This window comes from Oryctolagus cuniculus, chromosome 13 (genome assembly GCF_051225735.1).
Source record: "Oryctolagus cuniculus isolate XC-2025 breed Fujian yellow rabbit chromosome 13, ASM5122573v1, whole genome shotgun sequence".
In the NCBI taxonomy this organism is placed as follows: domain Eukaryota; kingdom Metazoa; phylum Chordata; class Mammalia; order Lagomorpha; family Leporidae; genus Oryctolagus; species Oryctolagus cuniculus.
In genome coordinates, this window is record NC_142879.1 from 660,511 (window position 1) to 679,987 (window position 19,477).

General features: G+C 61.7%; 1 long non-coding RNA gene across 1 annotated transcript; it reads left to right on the top strand.

Annotated features, from left to right (window-relative positions):
* The first annotated feature begins 288 nt into the window (after positions 1-288).
* Positions 289-10,947, top strand: LOC149122453 (uncharacterized). The gene is made up of 3 exons (XR_016219428.1): positions 289-425; positions 3,480-3,641; positions 9,997-10,947. It is a non-coding gene; the product is annotated as an uncharacterized LOC149122453 (long non-coding RNA).
* Positions 10,948-19,477: the final 8,530 nt, after the last annotated feature.

A 19,477-nucleotide genomic window follows, 5' to 3' on the forward strand; every position in this document is an offset into this window, starting at 1 on the left:
CCGTCAGCTCCGGCCCGAGACGCGCCGACCCGGAATCCCGCCGCAGGTCGGCTCCGCAGGGGCAAGCCCGACGCCAGGCGCCTTCCGGAATTTTCTGGAAGTGACTGGAAGGGGCTCCCGGGCCGAGCCCAGCGACAGGGCCTGCCATGAGGAAATGCCCCCGGGTCAAAGGTCAGCCTCGCGGCGCGCTACGGCAGCCGCCAATGGCTGAGCTCCGCCGCGGGCGAGGGGGCGGGCCCTCCTGGCAGGGGGCCTTCTGATTGGCGGAGGCTCGCGTCAGGCGGCGCGGCAGCTGTGAGTAGTTCGCGCCCGCACTGGGGAGTGCACCGCGAGGCCCACGTGTGGGTGCAGGCTCGCGCTGCCTCGCCCACAGGGGGCGCCCGGGGGGCCTGCGTGGCTTCCTGGCGCTTCGACCCCCTCGTCCTGTAAGTGGGGACTGGGGTGGGTGCAGGCCTGGGCGCGCCGTCTGTTGGGCGGTGCCTCTGCCGCTCGCTCCGCACCTGCTGCCTGAGCGCGGGGGTCTCCCTGGCCCAGCCGCCGTGGTCCTCAAGGGAGCGAGGCGGCGCCTCCCGGCCCTCCGGGGCGGCAGAATGACCCCACCAGGCGCGGCCGAGCCCGGGGTGAGGCTGAGGGAGTCGAGGTCTCTGTGTGCCCGTTCTCACTGTGAGGAAAGTGCTAGCGACGCGTCCCATAGTGCAGACGGGAAGACAGGCCCCGGGCCCTCGCCTGGAGTGGGACCCGAACCGCGCTGGACTGGGATGGGCAGGGGGGGTCACACACAAACCACGTGGCGCGGAGCGAGGCGGGGAATTTTCCACCTGCCCTGTTCCACGTGAGTCAGAGATGGAAATTTTCAGGAAACGCTCATTCACCCGGCGCAGAGCGGAGCGGTTCTGAGACAGGAGGAAGGCTCTGAAATATGACTTCTGCTTAAAAAAAAAAAAAGTTTTTCTGGAAGCAGTGCCCTGAGCTGACCAGGCGGGAGCGGTTCTGACCCACAGTGCTGGGGGAGGGGTCGCCCAGAGGAGGCCGGAGCCTAGGGAGGGGGCATCTGGCTGGAAGCCTCCGTCTCTCCCAGTCGCCTGCTGGGCCCCTGTCCTGGGCTCGCTCCTACGAAGGGAGCAGAGCGGGCCCGCTGCTGCAGGGGCGCTGCTCGGGTCCCCTCCCTCGTCTGTGCAAGCCCGGGGGCGGCCGTAGACCGCGGTGCACACTCAGGCACCCCCGGCGGGACAGAACCTTGCGGAGCGCCCTCAAGCACTCCGGCACCCTGCGGCAAGGCGAAGTGCCTGGGGGAGGGGAGCAAGCCCTGGGTGTGGGCAAAGCCCCACGGTGGCCCCTCAGGGTCACCACGCGCCCTGGGGGTGCCGGCTGCTGGTGCGGCCCTCGGGGGAGAAGCCAGCTCTGGGGTCACTCCCCAGGGCAGCGCCTGGCTCCGGGACTGTGCGCCTTCTCGGCTCGGGGCCCCGGCGTCCACGGCTGCAGCAGTGGCTCGGGAGCGGTCAGCCGGAGGAAGCCGCACCACTGGTTTCCACCAGCTGCTGCCCGCGTTTGCTTGTGCCGACCGTGGCCGTGGACGACCCGTGCCAGCACTTCACACACGGGCGCATCTCTGTTGCCTGGGCACAGCCGTGGGCTTGCCAAGCACAGGGTGTACCCAGGTCAGTGTGAGTGGGCACCGCTGGCCTCCCAAGTGGCTGTCCCTGTCCACACTCCCCCCGCGGGGCCTGGGAGCTGGTAGTGCCCTTCTCACTGTGGTCACCTGGGAGATGTGTGGTGGCCCCTGGTCCCGGCGCTGGTTTTTGTTTTCTGGGTAACTGCGATTCTGCACTCCCTCTGGGTGTGTCCTGGATAGTCTTCTGGGAAGTGCTCAGCGAGCCCCTGGGGGACAAGGGCCCTCCTCAGTTCAGACTCCACCCCTGGGGGACAAGGACCCTCTTCAGTTTAGGCTCCGCCCCTGGGGGACAAGGGCCCTCCTCCTCAGTTTAGGCTCCGCCCCTGGGGGACAAGGGCCCTCCTCCTCAGTTTAGTCCCCGCCCCTGGGGGACAAGGGCCCTCCTCCTCAGTTTAGTCCCCACCCCTGGGGGACAAGGACCCTCTTCAGTTTAGGCTCCGCCCCTGGGGGACAGGGACCCTCCTCCTCAGTTTAGGCCCCAACCCTGGGGGACAAGGGCCCTCCTCCTCCTCCTCAGTTCAGACTCCGCCCCTGGGGGGGACAAGGGCCCTCCTCCTCAGTTCAGACTCCGCCCCTGGGTACTGTGCCTCAGGGAAGTCTTCCCTGCGCACTTTGAGAAGTGGGCACCAAACTGAGTGTGCTAGCCCCTTCCACATGTATGCCCTGGGATTACAGAATCCCTGAGTCACAGCGAGCCGGGAAGACGACAGAAATAGCTCTCTCCTCAACGTGGGCCGACATTCATAATTCCTGAACAAAATTATTAAAAATTAAATAGGAAAAATGTCACCAGCCATGTGGCTGTCTTCAGGGCCTGATGGCAGACCTGCACGAGCGACCTTGGGGCTCTGCGGCTGTCAGGTTTAGGAAGTTCCCAGGCCCAGCTGTGTCAGCCTCGGAGAGGGACTGAGGGGCTGAGAAAGGCCACCGTGCGCAGTTCCCGCCCCCGAAGTCCCCGCGGGCACTGGCCCCGAGTCGAGGAGAGGCTCCTGACTCGGGAGAGGAAGTTTCCAGCACACACCGTGACCCCGTGAGCAGACCCTCAGCCTCACAGCCTGCGCAGCTCACTGAGGGGTGGGGCTGCAAGCTGCTCCGCATCTGTGGCCCAAAGATGACGCTGAGTTCTGGACCTTAGATCTCAAAGCCTCTGTGAGAGCCCATGAAGGCCTCCGTCGGGGGTTTCCAGGTCCGGGGCTGTAACGGAGCGAGGGTGCAGTGGTCGGTCACACAGTGCAGGGATACGGGGACTCATTCTTGGGCTGACACAGGAACACAGAACACAAGAACTGAGCAGCGCGAAGGGCTGGTGTTGCGGGGAGAGCCTGCACCACGTGGAGCGGGGCTGGCCCCCACAGCTTTCCCTGGGTGGGGCAAGACGCGGCCAGCGGCAGAGGCCCAGGAGCAGGGACCGCTGCCCGGGGGGCACCTGCCACACCCCTGCGTCAGAGCATTCGGCCATCCATCCGTGCCGCTCTCCACTGCACGTGTTTGTGAAGGGGTGGTCACCCTGTGTGAACTTTCCGGAAGGAAGTTTTGTGGGGTCTTTTCCAGCCCTTGTCAACACTGGAGCTTTCTCCTCTGGCTGCCCAGTGCCCTTCTTCTTGTTTCGTTCTATGCATTGTGACTACGTTTTCTCCCAAGGTGTTTTTTTTTTTTTTTTAATTTGACAGGTAGTTATAGACAGTCAGACAGAGAGACAGAGAGAAAGGTCTTCCTTCCGTTGGTTCACCCCCAAATGGCCACCAAGGCTGGCGCTGCGCTGATCCAAAGCCAGGAGCCAGGTGCTTCCTCCTGGTCTCCCATGCAGGTGCAGGGCCCAAGCACTTGGGCCATCCTCCACTGCCTTCCTGGGCCACAGCAGAGAGCTGGACTGGAAGAGGAGCAACCAGGACTAGAAACCGGTGCCCATGTAGGATGCCAGCACCACAGGCGGAGGATTAACCAAGTGAGCCACGGCACCGGCCCTAAGGTTTGTTTTTTTCTTAAGAACTATCTGCTCTTCAACAGTTTGACTTCAAAGTGCCTGTCTGTGATTCTCTTTCTTTATTTTTTTTTAAGATTTTATTTCTTTGAAAGGCAGAGCTATGGAGGGGTGGAGCGGGAGAAGGGGGGGTGGGGGGGTCTTCCATCTGCTGGTTCACTCCCCAAATGGCCGCAACAGCCAGGGCTAGGCCCATCGGAAGCCAGGAGCTTCTTTTGGGTCTCCCACATGGGTGCAGCGGCCCAAGCACTTGGGTCATCTTCCACTGTTTTCCCAGGTGCATCAGCAGGGAGCTAGGTGGGAAGTAGAGCAGCCGAGACTGGAACCAGCACCCATATGGGATGCCAGCACTGCAGGTGGTGGCTTTACCCATGACACTAGAGCGCTGGCCCCTCTCTGTGATTCTTTTGTGCACCTGGGGAATGAACCAGTAGACAGAAGATCTGCTTTTGTGTCTCTTTGACTCCATGCTGTTAAATAATCATCTTTTATGTTTCTGGAAAACGGAACTATTAAAGTGCGAGTAGTTTTAACCCAGTAGCAACACGGGTGGGAAGCTTGGCTCAGCACTTCCCAGAAGACCGACTATCTAGGGCACACCCAGAGGGAGTGCAGAATCGCAGTTACCCAGAAAACAAAAACCAGCGCCAGGACCAGGGGCCACCACACATCTCCCAGGTGACCACAGAGCCTGCCTCACGTGTGCCCCCAGTGACAGGGGCCGTCCCCACACTGTCCTCACGTGTGCCCCCAGTGACGGGCCGTCCCCACACTGTCCTCACGTGTGTCCCCAGAGACAGGGGCCGTCCCCACACTGTCCTCACGTGTGCCCCCAGAGACAGGGGCCGTCCCCACACTGTCCTCACGTGTGCCCCCAGAGACAGGGGCCGTCCCCACACTGTCCTCACGTGTGTCCCAGCGGCAGGGGCCGTCCCCACACTGTCGTCACGTGTGTCCCCAGTGACGGGGCCGTCCCCACACTGTCCTCACGTGTGCCCCCAGCGGCAGGGGCCGTCCCCACACTGTCCTCACGTGTGTCCCCAGTGACGGGGCTGTCCCCACACTGTCCTCACGTGTGTCCCCAGCGACAGGGGCCGTCCCCACACTGTCCTCACGTGTGTCCCCAGTGACGGGGCCGTCCCCACACTGTCCTCACGTGTGCCCCCAGCGGCAGGGGCCGTCCCCACACTGTCCTCATGTGTGTCCCCAGTGACGGGGCCGTCCCCACACTGTCCTCATGTGTGTCCCCAGTGACGGGGCCGTCCCCACACTGTCCTCACGTGTGCCCCCAGCGGCAGGGGCCGTCCCCACACTGTCCTCATGTGTGTCCCCAGTGACGGGGCCGTCCCCACACTGTCCTCACGTGTGTCCCCAGTGACGGGCCGTCCCCACTGCTGTCCTCACGTGTGCCCCCAGAGACAGGGGCCGTCCCCACACTGTCCTCACGTGTGCCCCCAGTGACGGGGCCGTCCCCACACTGTCCTCACGTGTGTCTCCAGCGGCAGGGGCCGTCCCCACACTGTCCTCACGTGTGTCCCCAGAGACAGGGGCCGTCCCCACACTGTCCTCACGTGTGCCCCCAGCGGCAGGGGCCGTCCCCACACTGTCCTCACGTGTGTCCCCAGTGACGGGGCCGTCCCCACACTGTCCTCACGTGTGTCCCCAGCGACAGGGGCCGTCCCCACACTGTCCTCACGTGTGTCCCCAGTGACGGGCCGTCCCCACACTGTCCTCACGTGTGTCCCCAGAGACAGGGGCCGTCCCCACACTGTCCTCACGTGTGCCCCCAGTGACGGGGCCGTCCCCACACTGTCCTCACGTGTGTCCCCAGTGACGGGGCCATCCCCACACTGTCCTCACGTGTGTCCCCAGTGACGGGCCGTCCCCACTGCTGTCCTCATGTGTGTCCCCAGAGACAGGGGCCGTCCCCACTGCTGTCCTCACGTGTGCCCCCAGAGACAGGGGCCGTCCCCACACTGTCCTCACGTGTGTCCCCAGAGACAGGGGCCGTCCCCACACTGTCCTCACGTGTGTCCCCAGTGACGGGGCCGTCCCCACACTGTCCTCACATGTGTCCCCAGTGACGGGGCCGTCCCCACACTGTCCTCACGTGTGTCCCCAGAGACAGGGGCCGTCCCCACACTGTCCTCACGTGTGTCCCCAGTGACGGGGCCGTCCCCACACTGTCCTCACGTGTGTCCCCAGTGACGGGCCGTCTCCACTGCTGTCCTCATGTGTGTCCCCAGACACAGGGGCCGTCCCCACTGCTGTCCTCACATGTGTCCCCAGTGACGGGGCCGTCCCCACACTGTCCTCACGTGTGCCCCCAGAGACAGGGGCCGTCCCCACACTGTCCTCACGTGTGCCCCCAGAGACAGGGGCCGTCCCCACACTGTCCTCACATGTGTCCCCAGTGACAGGGCCGTCCACACGCTGTCCTCACGTGTGCCCCCAGTGACGGGGCCGTCCCCACACTGTCCTCACGTGTGCCCCCAGAGACAGGGGCCATCCCCACACTGTCCTCACGTGTGCCCCCAGAGACAGGGGCCGTCCCCACACTGTCCTCACGTGTGCCCCCAGAGACAGGGGCGGTCCCCACACTGTCCTCACGTGTGTCCCCAGTGACGGGGCTGTCCCCACACTGTCCTCACGTGTGTCTCCAGCGGCAGGGGCCGTCCCCACACTGTCCTCACGTGTGCCCCAGAGACAGGGGCCGTCCCCACACTGTCCTCACGTGTGCCCCCAGAGACAGGGGCCATCCCCACACTGTCCTCACATGTGTCCCCAGTGACAGGGCCGTCCACACGCTGTCCTCACGTGTGCCCCCAGTGACGGGGCCGTCCCCACACTGTCCTCACGTGTGCCCCCAGAGACAGGGGCCATCCCCACACTGTCCTCACGTGTGCCCCCAGAGACAGGGGCCGTCCCCACACTGTCCTCACGTGTGTCCCCAGTGACGGGGCCGTCCCCACACTGTCCTCACGTGTGTCCCCAGTGACGGGCCGTCCCCACACTGTCCTCACGTGTGCCCCCAGAGACAGGGGCCGTCCCCACACTGTCCTCACGTGTGTCCCCAGTGACGGGCCGTCCCCACACTGTCCTCACGTGTGTCCCCAGTGACGGGGCCGTCCCCACACTGTCCTCACGTGTGTCCCCAGTGACGGGGCCGTCCCCACACTGTCCTCACGTGTGTCTCCAGCGGCAGGGGCCGTCCCCACACTGTCCTCACGTGTGCCCCAGAGACAGGGGCCGTCCCCACACTGTCCTCACGTGTGCCCCCAGCGGCAGGGGCCGTCCCCACACTGTCCTCACATGTGTCCCCAGTGACGGGGCCGTCCCCACACTGTCCTCACGTGTGTCCCCAGAGACAGGGGCCGTCCCCACACTGTCCTCACGTGTGTCCCCAGAGACAGGGGCCGTCCCCACACTGTCCTCACGTGTGTCCCCAGTGACGGGGCCGTCCCCACACTGTCCTCACGTGTGTCCCCAGTGACGGGGCCGTCCCCACACTGTCCTCACGTGTGTCCCCAGAGACAGGGGCCGTCCCCACACTGTCCTCACGTGTGTCCCCAGTGACGGGGCCGTCCCCACACTGTCCTCACGTGTGTCCCCAGTGACGGGCCGTCCCCACTGCTGTCCTCATGTGTGTCCCCAGACACAGGGGCCGTCCCCACACTGTCCTCACGTGTGCCCCCAGAGACAGGGGCCGTCCCCACACTGTCCTCACGTGTGCCCCCAGAGACAGGGGCCGTCCCCACACTGTCCTCACGTGTGCCCCCAGAGACAGGGGCCGTCCCCACACTGTCCTCACATGTGTCCCCAGTGACAGGGCCGTCCACACGCTGTCCTCACGTGTGCCCCCAGTGACGGGGCCGTCCCCACACTGTCCTCACGTGTGCCCCCAGAGACAGGGGCCATCCCCACACTGTCCTCACGTGTGCCCCCAGAGACAGGGGCCGTCCCCACACTGTCCTCACGTGTGCCCCCAGAGACAGGGGCGGTCCCCACACTGTCCTCACGTGTGTCCCCAGTGACGGGGCTGTCCCCACACTGTCCTCACGTGTGTCTCCAGCGGCAGGGGCCGTCCCCACACTGTCCTCACGTGTGCCCCAGAGACAGGGGCCGTCCCCACACTGTCCTCACGTGTGCCCCCAGAGACAGGGGCCATCCCCACACTGTCCTCACATGTGTCCCCAGTGACAGGGCCGTCCACACGCTGTCCTCACGTGTGCCCCCAGTGACGGGGCCGTCCCCACACTGTCCTCACGTGTGCCCCCAGAGACAGGGGCCATCCCCACACTGTCCTCACGTGTGCCCCCAGAGACAGGGGCCGTCCCCACACTGTCCTCACGTGTGTCCCCAGTGACGGGCCGTCCCCACACTGTCCTCACGTGTGTCCCCAGTGACGGGGCCGTCCCCACACTGTCCTCACGTGTGTCTCCAGCGGCAGGGGCCGTCCCCACACTGTCCTCACGTGTGTCTCCAGCGGCAGGGGCCGTCCCCACACTGTCCTCACGTGTGCCCCAGAGACAGGGGCCGTCCCCACACTGTCCTCACGTGTGCCCCCAGCGGCAGGGGCCGTCCCCACTGCTGTCCACTGTGAAGCAGGAAGTCAGGGAGGAGCCTCCTCCCGGGAACTCTGGTGGCGTGGGCTCCCCTGGGTGATGAGGTGGAGACCCCCTGGGCACCGCTCACGGGGCAGACTCAGGGACCTGAGCAGATAGAGCCACGGACCGAGTCTTCACAGGAACGTGCGCCTGCCCTGCCAGGCAGCGGCTGCAGCCTGCTGGTTCTGCTCCTGGACGCGAGTGGCCACTGCGCCCTGCTCTGCTGGGGTTCACGGCCGTGCTCAGTCCGCTTCCTGCTTCCCGCGCCAGATCCTTGGCCGCGTGCGTCTTTCAGAGACCACGTCTCTCCCTCCCAATCCTGCTTTTCCCTCAGCGTTCTTCCTGCTATTTTAGCTTCGTGTTTCTGTCTCGGTCATGCCAGAAGCCATCAGCGTAGACGCAGCTCACTCTCCCAGTCCTCTGAGGACGTGGCACCGCAGTGAACTCAGACAGCTGGCATCGAGGGGTGGCGGGGACAGCACAGCAGCCCCACTGTTTTATTGAAGATTTGTGTTATTTGAAAGGCAGAGTTACGGAGAGAGGTCCTCCAACTGCTGGCTCACTCCCCAGATGGCTGCAACAGCCAGGGCTGGGCCAGGCTGAAGCCAGGAGCTTCTTCCAGGTCTCCCACGTGGGAGCAGGGGCCGAAGCACTTGGGCCATCCTCCACCGCTTTCCCAGGCCATAGCAGGGAGCTGGATCAGAAGTGGAGCAGCTGGGACTCCAACCAGCGCCCATTTGGGATGCCAGCACCAACAGGTGGCTGCTGTGCCACAGTGCCAGCCCCCAAAACAGCATTTTAGATCCTGTGGTTGAAAAAAATAAAACCTGAAGTTGAGGGTCTTCAGTGTTCTAAAACTTGTGAGGTGACAGGAGCTTCTCGCGCAGCAGTACTGTGTCACCCCAGATGGAGTTACACTTAGCAACGAGCCATCGGGACCACCAGATGCAAGGGCACTCAGAGGGGAAGCAGAAGTGGGCAAGTGAACCCCTGCTCAGAGAGCCGGGCAGAGGCCGCGGGCGCGCGCACCAGGCCTGGCCCAAGTTCCGTGCACGCACCTTCAGGGGAGAGGCTCGGCTGGTCATAATGGAAAACCAAACCAAAAAAAGGATGAATTAATTTTAATATGATCCCATCATCCATCAAACTCCCAAGTTTTACTGTGTAATCAGTGTGGAAATTATAGTGATTTTTTGTTCTTTTTCTCAGTCTTCGACGTCTGGTTTGTATTTTATGGTTTCAGCACATCTTGCTGCAGATTAAATTTCCTTTAGAAATCCTTGCTTTGTGGTGAGATTTCATAAGACTTAACGTTGAAAACAGATTTATACATGCAAATTGTTGCAAACACAGAGGTTTTCCAGTGCGCACCAGGGAAGCAGTGGAAGCTGCCTCAAGTGCTCGGGTCCCCGCCGTCCACAGAGGAGACCTGGACTGAGTTCCAGGCGTCTGGGGCGTGAACCAGTGGATGGGAGAGCTCTCCGTCTATTTTTCTCTCTCTGCCTTTCAAAAATAAATAAATAAATAAAAGCTTTTTTTTTTTTTTTTGACAGGCAGAGTTAGACAGTGAGAGAGAGACAGACAGAGAAAGGTCTTCCTTCCATTGGTTCACTCCCCAAATGGCTGCCATGGCCAGCGCGCTGTGCCGATCTGAAGCCAGGAGCCAGGTGCTTCCTCCAGGTCTCCCATGGGGTGCAGGGCCCAAGCACTTGGGCCATCCTCCACTGCCTTCCCAGGCCACAGCAGAGAACTGGACTGGAAGAGGAGCAACCGGGACTGGACCCCAGGGTGCCGGCGCGGCAGCGGAGGATTAGCCTAGGGAGCTGCAGCACCGGCCTAAAATGAAGCTTTGAGAATGTTTTCCGGTAAGTACGAAGGCATCCTGTCCTGCAAATGCACACTTTCCTGGAGGAACTGCTTTGACCTTGAAGTAAATGCATTTCAGGTTCAGCTATCTGCGCGGTCAACTCTCTGCCTTCTGTCTCTCAGCACGTGTTAGGGGGACATTGCATAACCGGTACTGTACACTTGCATAGCCACACACCCTCCTCCGGGTTTTCTGGTGCTGCTGTGGCCTGTGAACCTAAGGCTGATGATCCTGTCTGCTTTGCTTCCCGTTAGAGAAAGTGACAATCCCTGTTGATTGTAGGACACGGCGTCCGTTTCAGCAGAAGCAGCTGCCCAGCCAAGCCTTGCTCTGCTCTCCCGAGAGCTTCAGGCGCGGCTGATGGTGCATGGGGGCATCGCACGCCACAGGACGCCGTGTTTACTTTGGTGGTGAACATTTGGCAGGCGTCCCTTTTACTGAAAACAAAGAGCTGCCGTTGACAAGGTAGCAAGTCTTTGTAAAACACCCCCATCCCTCCACCGCCTACGGCGGCAAAGGGCTCAAGATCCCCGCGTTCAGGCCCCTGCCCCCGCCGTGGTTGCACAAAGCAGCCGTGGCTCCAGAGCCCCCTGCACGAGCGTGTGGGACAGCCTCCTGGGACGCGCTCCTGCAGACCACAGCCAGCCCTTCCTGTGAGAGGCTGGGAAGCTCCGCCGTAGCTCTGCAGCAGCTTCTCTGCTCCTGAGGTGGGAAGGCCTGTGTTCCTTGGGAAACGAGAGTTAATTGGAGGCCTTTCACTTGACACAAACACTGCGTCTTCCTCACAGCTTTCGAGAAAATGTACATAAACAGAACTACTTATGCCAACTACCCGTCTAAAAGCCTGTGTGTGCATGTAACTGCGTGTTAATGTATGTGTGTGTGAATATGTGTATGTATGTGTGTGTGTGCGAATGTGTTGGTGTATGTATATGTGTGTATGAGAGTGGCTGTACTTATCTATTGTGGGAGCATGTGTGTGTGTGTGTACGTGGTATGAGTGAACATGTGTATGTACTTGTGTATGAGCATGTGTGTGTACCCGTGTATGTGTGTGTATATGTGCGTTTGTGTGTATGTACGTGTGTGAGCATGTGTGTATGTGTGCATGTGTATGGGTGTGTCTATGTTTACATGGGTATGTGTGAGCGTGTATGTGTGTATGTGTATGAGTGTGTCATGTCTGTAATTGGGTATGAGTGTGTCTGTCTATGCATGTGTATGAGCATGTATGTATACATGTGTATATGAGTGTATTGTACCTATGTGTGCATCTGTGAGTGCATGTGTATGAGCATGTGTGTGTGCGTGTATATGAGCATGTATGTATACATGTGTATATGAGCGTATTGTACCTGTGTGTGTATGTGTGTATGAGCATGTGTGTGTGCACGTGTGTGTTCCTGTGTGCGCATGTGTGTGAGTGCATGTGTATGAGCATGTGTGTGTGCATGTATGAGTGTGTGCATGTGTATGAGTGTATTGTACCTGTGTGCGCATGTGTGTGAGTGCATGTGTATGAGCATGTGTGTGTGCATGTATATGAGCATGTTCATGAGTGTATTGTACCTGTGTGTGTATGAGCATGTGTGTGCATGTATGAGCGTGTACATGTGTGTGGGTGTATTGTACCTATGTGAGCATGTGTGAGTGTGTGTATGAGCATATGTGTGTGCATGTATGAGCATGTACATGTGTATGAGTGTATTGTACCTGTGTGTGTATGTGTGTGTGAGTGTGTGTATGAGCGTGTACATGTGTATGGGTGTGTTGTACCTGTGTGTGTATGTGCGTGTGTATGAGCATGTACATGTGTATGGGTGTGTTGTACCTGTGTGTGTATGTGTGTGTGTATGAGCGTGTACATGTGTATGGGTGTGTTGTACCTGTGTGTGTATGTGTGTGTGAGTGTGTGTATGAGCATGTACATGTGTGTGTGTATTGTACCTATGTGAGCATGTGTGTGTGTATGAGCATATGTGTGTGCATGTATATGAGTGTGTGCATGAGTGTATTGTATCTGTGTGTATGTGTGTGTGTGCATGTATGAGCGTGTACATGTGTATGGGTGTATTGTACCTGTGTATGTGTGTGTGTCTATGAGCATATGTGTGTGCATGTATATGAGTGTGTGCATGTGTATGAGTCTATTGTACCTGTGTGCACATGTGTGTATGAGCATGTGTGTGTGCATGTATGAGCGTGTACATGTGTATGGGTGTTTTGTACCTACGTGAGCATGTGTGTGTGTATGAGCATATGTGTGTGCATGTATATGAGCGTGTGCATGTGTATGAGTGTATTGTACCTGTGTGCACATGTGTGCATGTGAGTATGTATGAGCATGTGTGTACATGTATATGAGCATTGCATATGTGTGAGTGTATTGTGCCTGTCTGTGTATGAGCATATGTGTGTGAGTGTATTGTACCTGTGTATCATGTGTGTGTGAGCCCAGCACACCCCAGCTCGGGCCCTGGCTCTCAGACAACGTGCACTGAGGCCCAGAATCTAGGGTCCTTCATCCTTTGCTTGTCCAGCAGACAACTCAGCAGTTTTGTGTCCATGTTGTGTGGGGTCTGCAGCCCGTAAGGGCAGCGCAGTGTACAGGGGGACACGAAGGCATCACACAGCGGCCAGCGTGGAGAAGGGAGCCCGAGGGAGACTTCGGGCCACTGCCCACCGGCTGCCGGGAGTGGAGGCCCAGGTCGAGTCCAGGCCCATCTGCAGCCCGCACCTGGTCCCCTGCTGCCTCAGGGAGGTCAGCCCAGCCCTGAGACTTCCCCGTCTCCCAGTGCTCACTCAGCTCTGGCCCTGCCCCTTCTCACTCTAACCCTTACCAGCCTCTCCGGGGCGGAGTGTGCACCTCCCACCAGGCTCCCAGCTTCCTGCAAACAGAGCCCTGCCCGGCTCCCTTCTTGCTGGACACCCTCTGCTCTGCCCGTGCGGAACTGTTAGGTTTTCTGGATCTTGGGACTGCTGCCACAAAGCCTGCTAAGGCCATTTCCCCTCTGGGACTCTGTCCCCTCCCTCAGCTCCTGGCCTAGTCCACCTTCCCGCAGCCGCCTCCGAGGACGTCCGGTGGGGTGTCAGGTGCACTGCTCCCACCCCCACTCCTCAGGCAGTGCAGCCCCTCGCTCACCCATCCCGCTCTGCACTGAGGGAGGGCAGGGGCCAAACCCTGTGCACCAGCCGTCTGCCTGCTGCTCTGCCGGTCAGCAGGAGCCCGGGACGCAGGTGCAGGGAGAGGCTGCTGTTTCTGAAACGGGAGCCACGGAAGGTGGTGTCTGTCCACTAAATCCACTCAGACACCACTCGGCCATCTTTCTGAAGACAGCAGAAAGGGTGTGAAGGCTGGGGTTCGCTTTCCCAGAGACGGCAAAGGAAGGGAAAGGCCCACGCGTAGGAGGCGTCAGTGGAGCCAGGCCTGGAAGAACAGACCACAGGGTGCCGGGGTTCCTGCCCGCGGCAGGCGAGGAGCTCCATGCGTGTCGGTCCTGGAGCCTGCATGGCCAGCTCCCTCGCCCATGGCCGAGAGCCCAGCCCCAGGAGAAGTGGTGGGAGGGGACTGACTGCCCACTGAGTCAGCAAAGCTGTGAGGAAGGCCAGGCGGCGGCAGCAAGTCTCCTGCACTGAGCTGGTGCTGGAACGAGAGAACGCCCAAGATTTGTCTTCCGTCCTCAAGGCTCTGTGACCCAGAGGAGTTCAAAGTCCTGTTACCAAAACTGTGGCTTGGAGACACATGAACCCACAGGTGTTAAATCAGCCTGGTCCAGCCCATTGGCTACATCGCCAGCAGATTGGGCTGGTGTCAGAGCAAGGGTGTGCAGGAGACAGGCGCCGCTCCTGCCACCCGGAAGCTGGCCGTGGGTCTGTGGGGTCCAGTAAAGATGGAGTCCCAGCCGAAGGCCTGGCCGTGGCTATCTGGTGACCGTCTGCCCGTGGGAGACAAGTGCTCAGGACGCTCACCGCGGTGGGGCAGGCAGCTTCGGGAGTGAGGGACGGCTGAGCTCGGTTCGGCCCTGGGCATCCTGACGGGCCCACAGGGAGATGCCGCTGCCCCGTCACCCCAGTCATGGCCACTCTCCAGGGAGCGGCCCGGCCCGGGGCCGCGGCTGAGGAAACAGCTCCTAACTGGAAAGGCCGGGCGGCTCTGCAGCCACGTGGGTGGCGGTGCCGCTCGTCTGTGTCGTATCTAACAGCCCCCGAGGGAGCGCCCTGTGGTGTCTGCTGCCCAGCGCTGTGCCCCTTAGGAAGTGGTTCTCTTCCCACTTCTCATTTGCGTTGCTGCATCGTCCCTGCACCCTGCTAACATGAGCACGCCGACGTCAGGTTAGCGCGACGTTACCCCCCGGAGGAGCCGTGCCTGGTTCGCGTTCCTTCCGGCAGAGGGTGAAAATTCACCTGTCACCAGCACTCGGGGAACAGATGTTTCAAGGTTGTTCAAACCAGCAGAGAAGCAGTGACACAGAGGCCCCCTCCCTCCTGCCCCTCCCCCAGACAGATTTATTTTTGATTTCTCTCGCTTTCTCCAGTTTGGGAGTAGACGGTGGACACCACAGGCCTTCAGCCATAAATAGTCCCATGTGTCGTAACCATGGCAACACCATCACCTTCTGGAAACTGAGGGCTGATCCGGCCCTGTGCAACCCCAAATCCCGGTGAGGCCTCGCGGCGCCGTCGTCTGCCACGCTGCGCAGCGCCGTTGCCGGGAGTGGTTCCGTGGGTCTGGGTCCCTTCCCAGGACACGGGTGTGACGAGCACGGACAGTCATTGTGCTTCCTGGCGGCTGGCGCGTGGCCGCAGGGCTCAGCGTTTCTGTGGGGGACGAGTGGCCCGAGCTTCACGTCTGGGACACGTCAGGGGACACATCCACCAGCCTGAGGCCCCTAAGACAGGGCCGCATTTTACTTAGCGCTTCCTCGGCCATGCCCGAGTTGGAGCAGTCGTCGCACGTTTCAGCGGCAAAGTTTCTTCCGGTTTTCTCCTGCTGCACGTTGCCCGTTTTCCCGTGAGGCGCGTTTGCCTGGAAGGCACACAGGCCACGGAGCACCCAGCAGTCACGTGTGTCACAGACGTCCACTTCTGCATTCCTGAGGCCGCACCCTGTTTTCAGGTGTTTGAGACTCGATGTGTCCACTTCCACGCTGTCCTCCCCAGGGTGCTGGGTGCAGACACTCAGCCTTCACAGCGCTGAGAGGAAGCCCTGGTGTCCACAGCCACCGGGCTGGTGGAGCTTTGTCACCCAGGGACATGCACCCAGCTGCCCGCACACGGGGAGAGCACCCAGCACCCAGCTGCAGACAGCAGCACACGGGGAGGGCACTGGGCAGTGGGCAGGACTCGGGGAGGGCACTGGGCAGTGGGCAGGACTCGGGAGGGCAGTGGGCAGTGGAGGCAGCCCACAGGGAGGCACTGGGCAGTGGGCAGGAGCACATCAGGAGGGGACGGCAGTGCACACAGCTGGGGGGCAGCCCGGCCAGGTCTCCACAGAGGCTCCAGGCCGATGCAGAGTCATCAACTGTGCATGAGGGGCTCAGGGAAGGAGCTCAGGCCTTCCGTAGTCTCGGAGTGGACATCAGGTGGCCACGTGTGCTCCCAGAGCAATGCACCCAGCAGGGCTCGGGCCTCCTGTGACCCACACGGCCGCCTGCCAGCCCCTCCCCCGCTGACCCCTCGTTCTAGAAACTAGACCATCCCAGTTCTCAAGAAGGCCCAAGGCAGGGAGGAGGGGGTGGGAAGAGCCCGGTGACCACGGGGTCCGTGCAGGGTGCAGCAGAGTGGCCCCGGGCCTGCAGGTGCTCTGGGCCCACAGGCTCCCTGCCACCTGCTTGGGCTGCACTCAGCTCTGGATTAGGGCTCCAAACCTCCGAAAGAGCTCAGTTCTCATCACCCCCAGCGAGTGTGGACCCTGTGTCCAGTATCACTTGGTGTGGCCATCCCTGCACTCCACCTGGCTCCCCTGGCAACGGAGCCTGCGCCAGCCCTGACCGCTGGCCCTGGGCGGGGCCCCATGGGGAGGGGCGTGTCCTCACCCAGCTGCCGGTCTCCTGAGAGCAGATTGAAAGGTTCATGGTGACATCTAGTGACCGACCGCCGACTCACGGCTGCGCTGGTGTCTCCACCTCTGTGCCGTGTCACTGACCACAGCAGGCAGCAAGGTGTCCCCCGGTGCCCGAGGGCAGGCACTGGGGAGCTGCTGAGCTGTGGAGCCTGGCGCTGCGTCTCCCAGGCAGTTTCAGGTCAGCCCCTGACCAGGTCTGTGGTCATGGGAACCCTGGGCTGGGGCGAGAGCACCTCCCTGCAAACACAGCGGGGGGGCCGTGCTGCGGCCTCCATCCCCCAACAGCAGCACCTCACGAGGCTGCCCATGCTGTGTGGCTGGCGTCCCCCAGGGAACACAGACGGGGCGCACGACGCTCTGTGGCCTGGCCTTGGAAGCCAAAGTCGCCTCAGCTTCCTTGGCTCACCAGTCACTCAGCACTGCCCCCGATGCCCACAACGCTTCTGCAGCCGGGTTGTTGCGTCGGTGGGCGTGGCCTCTGGAGGGAGGGCAGGGCTGTGGGGCGCGTCCCCTGCTGCACACAGGGAGCCCATGTCCCAGACGGGACCACGCGCTCGAGCTGGCCTATGAGGACAGCACCGCCGGACCGTGGGCCCCTCCGCCCTCCCACTGCAGACCCCACCGGGGAGCGCTCAGCAGGGTCTCCCCACAGCTGTCATGAGGGACACTGGCCAGCGCCGGGTCTGCTCTGGGGGGGGGCCTGGCAAGCGGCCCAGGTGCACCTGCGGCGTGAATTAACGGGCCCCAGGGAATACATCCTGAGAAATGAGAGCAAGCCGAGCGGCTGAATTACTAACAGCCGTGCCCACAGCAGTCCAGAAAGCACCTGTCTCCAGTCCTCAACCATATCTGCAAACACACGTGGAGCCACGAGTCCATGCCTGCTCCCGCATTCAGCCACGGCCCAGCCCCTGCTTGCTCCCCTTCTCACCCCGCTCGGCCACTGCAGACAGACCCTGAGCCCTTGCCAGCGGCCCGAGTAAGCCAGGGGCAGGGCTGGGGAGACGGCAGTCGGGGGAGGCTGAGCAGGAGGCTGGGCTGCTGCCGGTGCTGAGCAGGGCCAGCACAGGACCCGAGCTGGCCTGGGGGCCAGGTGACCACGGACCCCCGGGCACACAGCGAGGCCCAGTGCTGTCCAGAGCCCCCAGGGTCGTACTCCCCTGATGCTGCAGGCTCCCACGGGCTCCACCCACCCCAGGGCCGTTCCGTTCTCCAGCCCTGCACGGGGCACACAGCCGTTCCACTCTGATGCCGAGGACTCACACGAGCGAGCTGTCAGCAGGACCCTCTCAGAATGTCCCCAAGTGCCCTCGCCCTGCCCAGGGGCCAAACCCACGCTGAGGCCAGCTCCAAATCCAGCACCTTCCCCGTCAGCCACACGTGTGGGAGGGCGGCACATGGCGCCACATCCGAGACATCATCACCACGCACTGTCCAGGCTGGGCCTCTGGGGAAAGTGTCCCCTGTCCTGATCAGCACCAGTCTAAACACTTTCTGGGTGCAGGGCAAAGGCTTCGCAGCTGCGTTTTCCCTTACACACGCACATGGCCTCTGGAAGACACGTGTGTCACAAGCCACAGGTCTCTATCTTCGACCCTGGGAACGGCGGCCCAGGACCTGCTGGGCTGGACCCGCGCTCAGGAGGAAATCCCTGGCTGTGACTCCCGATGCAGTCCCCCTCTTGCCCTCGCTCCTCCCCCAGGAGGATTCTGTGGCCCCGCCCCCTGGTCCTTGCCCACCTGTTCCACTGGCAGGGTCTCCGTGCCTGCCCTCCCCCTCTCACAGGCCACTCATGCAGGCACTTCCTGTCATGCCTGCAGCCCGTGGGGGCCGCCATCCCTGGTCTTACGGCCTGGAGGCCCTCGGGTGTCCACTGCTGAGTCCGTCACAGGGTCTGGCCCTGGGCTTTGTCCACAGAGGTCACCATGGGGACACTGTGCTGCCCTGTGCTGGCCCTGGACACCCCCGCCGCTCTCAGCACCTGGACACTTGAGGCGAGGCTGGGAGTCGGCCACACCTGACACAACTCACAGCTGGGAGCAGGGTCCAGATGTCCCCCAAGGCCCAACTTGGGGCTGGTACTGTGGCTCAGTGGGTAATGCCACCACCTGCACTGCCGGCATCTCATACAGGTACCGAGTTCGAGTCCTGGCTGCTCCACTTCCCATCTAGCTCTCTGCTATGGCCTGAGAAAGCAACAGAAGATGGCCAAGTCCCTGGGCCCCTGCACCCGGGTGAGACATTTGATGAAGCTCCTGGCTCCAGACTTTGGTCTGGCCCAGCCCTGGCCATTGAGACCACCTCGGGAGTGATGGAAGGTCTCTGTCTCTTCCCTCTCTCTGTAACTCTGACTTTCAAATAAATGAACAGTCGTACAGGAAGCAATGCAGCCACTTGGGCAAGGGAGCCCATGTCCCGCTTCCTGCCACCGTGCACCCTGGGAGGCAGCAGTGACGGCTCGAGTCCTGGGGTCTCTGGCACCCCCCCCCCACACACAGGAGACCCGGACGGAGTCTCCTGGGCCTCTGGCTTCAGCCTTGCCCAGCTCTGGTTGTTGTGGGCGTTGAGAGTGAACCAGTCCATGGAAGATTTTCGTCTTTCAGAGAAACTTCAAAAGCTCCGGAAATAAAAGCTCCCCTGAAGAGCAGGTTTGTGTGTGAGCACCCTGTGCCCCGGGCCTTGGCCTGGAATCTGCTTCGTGCCCCTCCCCAGGCTGCATCCCTGGGTCCCCAGGACCTCATGGGGAACACCCAGGTGAGGGCCCCGCCCACTGCCCACCCCTGCTGGGGCCCTCGTCCAGCTCCCATCACACCAAAAGAAGCCGGGACGAGGAACAGGGTCTGCTGTTGGCCCTGGGTGGGGTTCAGCGGAGAGGCAGGGGCGGGGTCGTCCCTGGGCGGGGCTCTCAGGACAGACACTGAAGGTGGAGCAGGGGAGTGTGGACCCGGTGGCCTGCCTGCCTGTTTCCCTGGCAATGGGAACAGGTGGCGCTCCCGACACTGACCAGCAGGTGGCAGCCCCGCCCCACAGACAAGGGCACCTACCCACGGCAGTGCCCTGTGGGGAGGGACCTGACCCCCGAGGGTCCAGGACCTCTCATTCCAAGGCCCTCAGCCCCGGTGTTTGTGGAAGGGTTGGGTGGCTGGACCCAGCTCTCTTCTTAGTCCCTAGTGTGTCCTGTAAGAAACCAAGAGGTCCAGCCCACGTCCATCTGTGCTGGGCCCTCCCTGGGAGAGCTGAGCAGGGCACCTGCGGGAGCTGGTGGGGAGGCCGCTGCCCTGGTCCT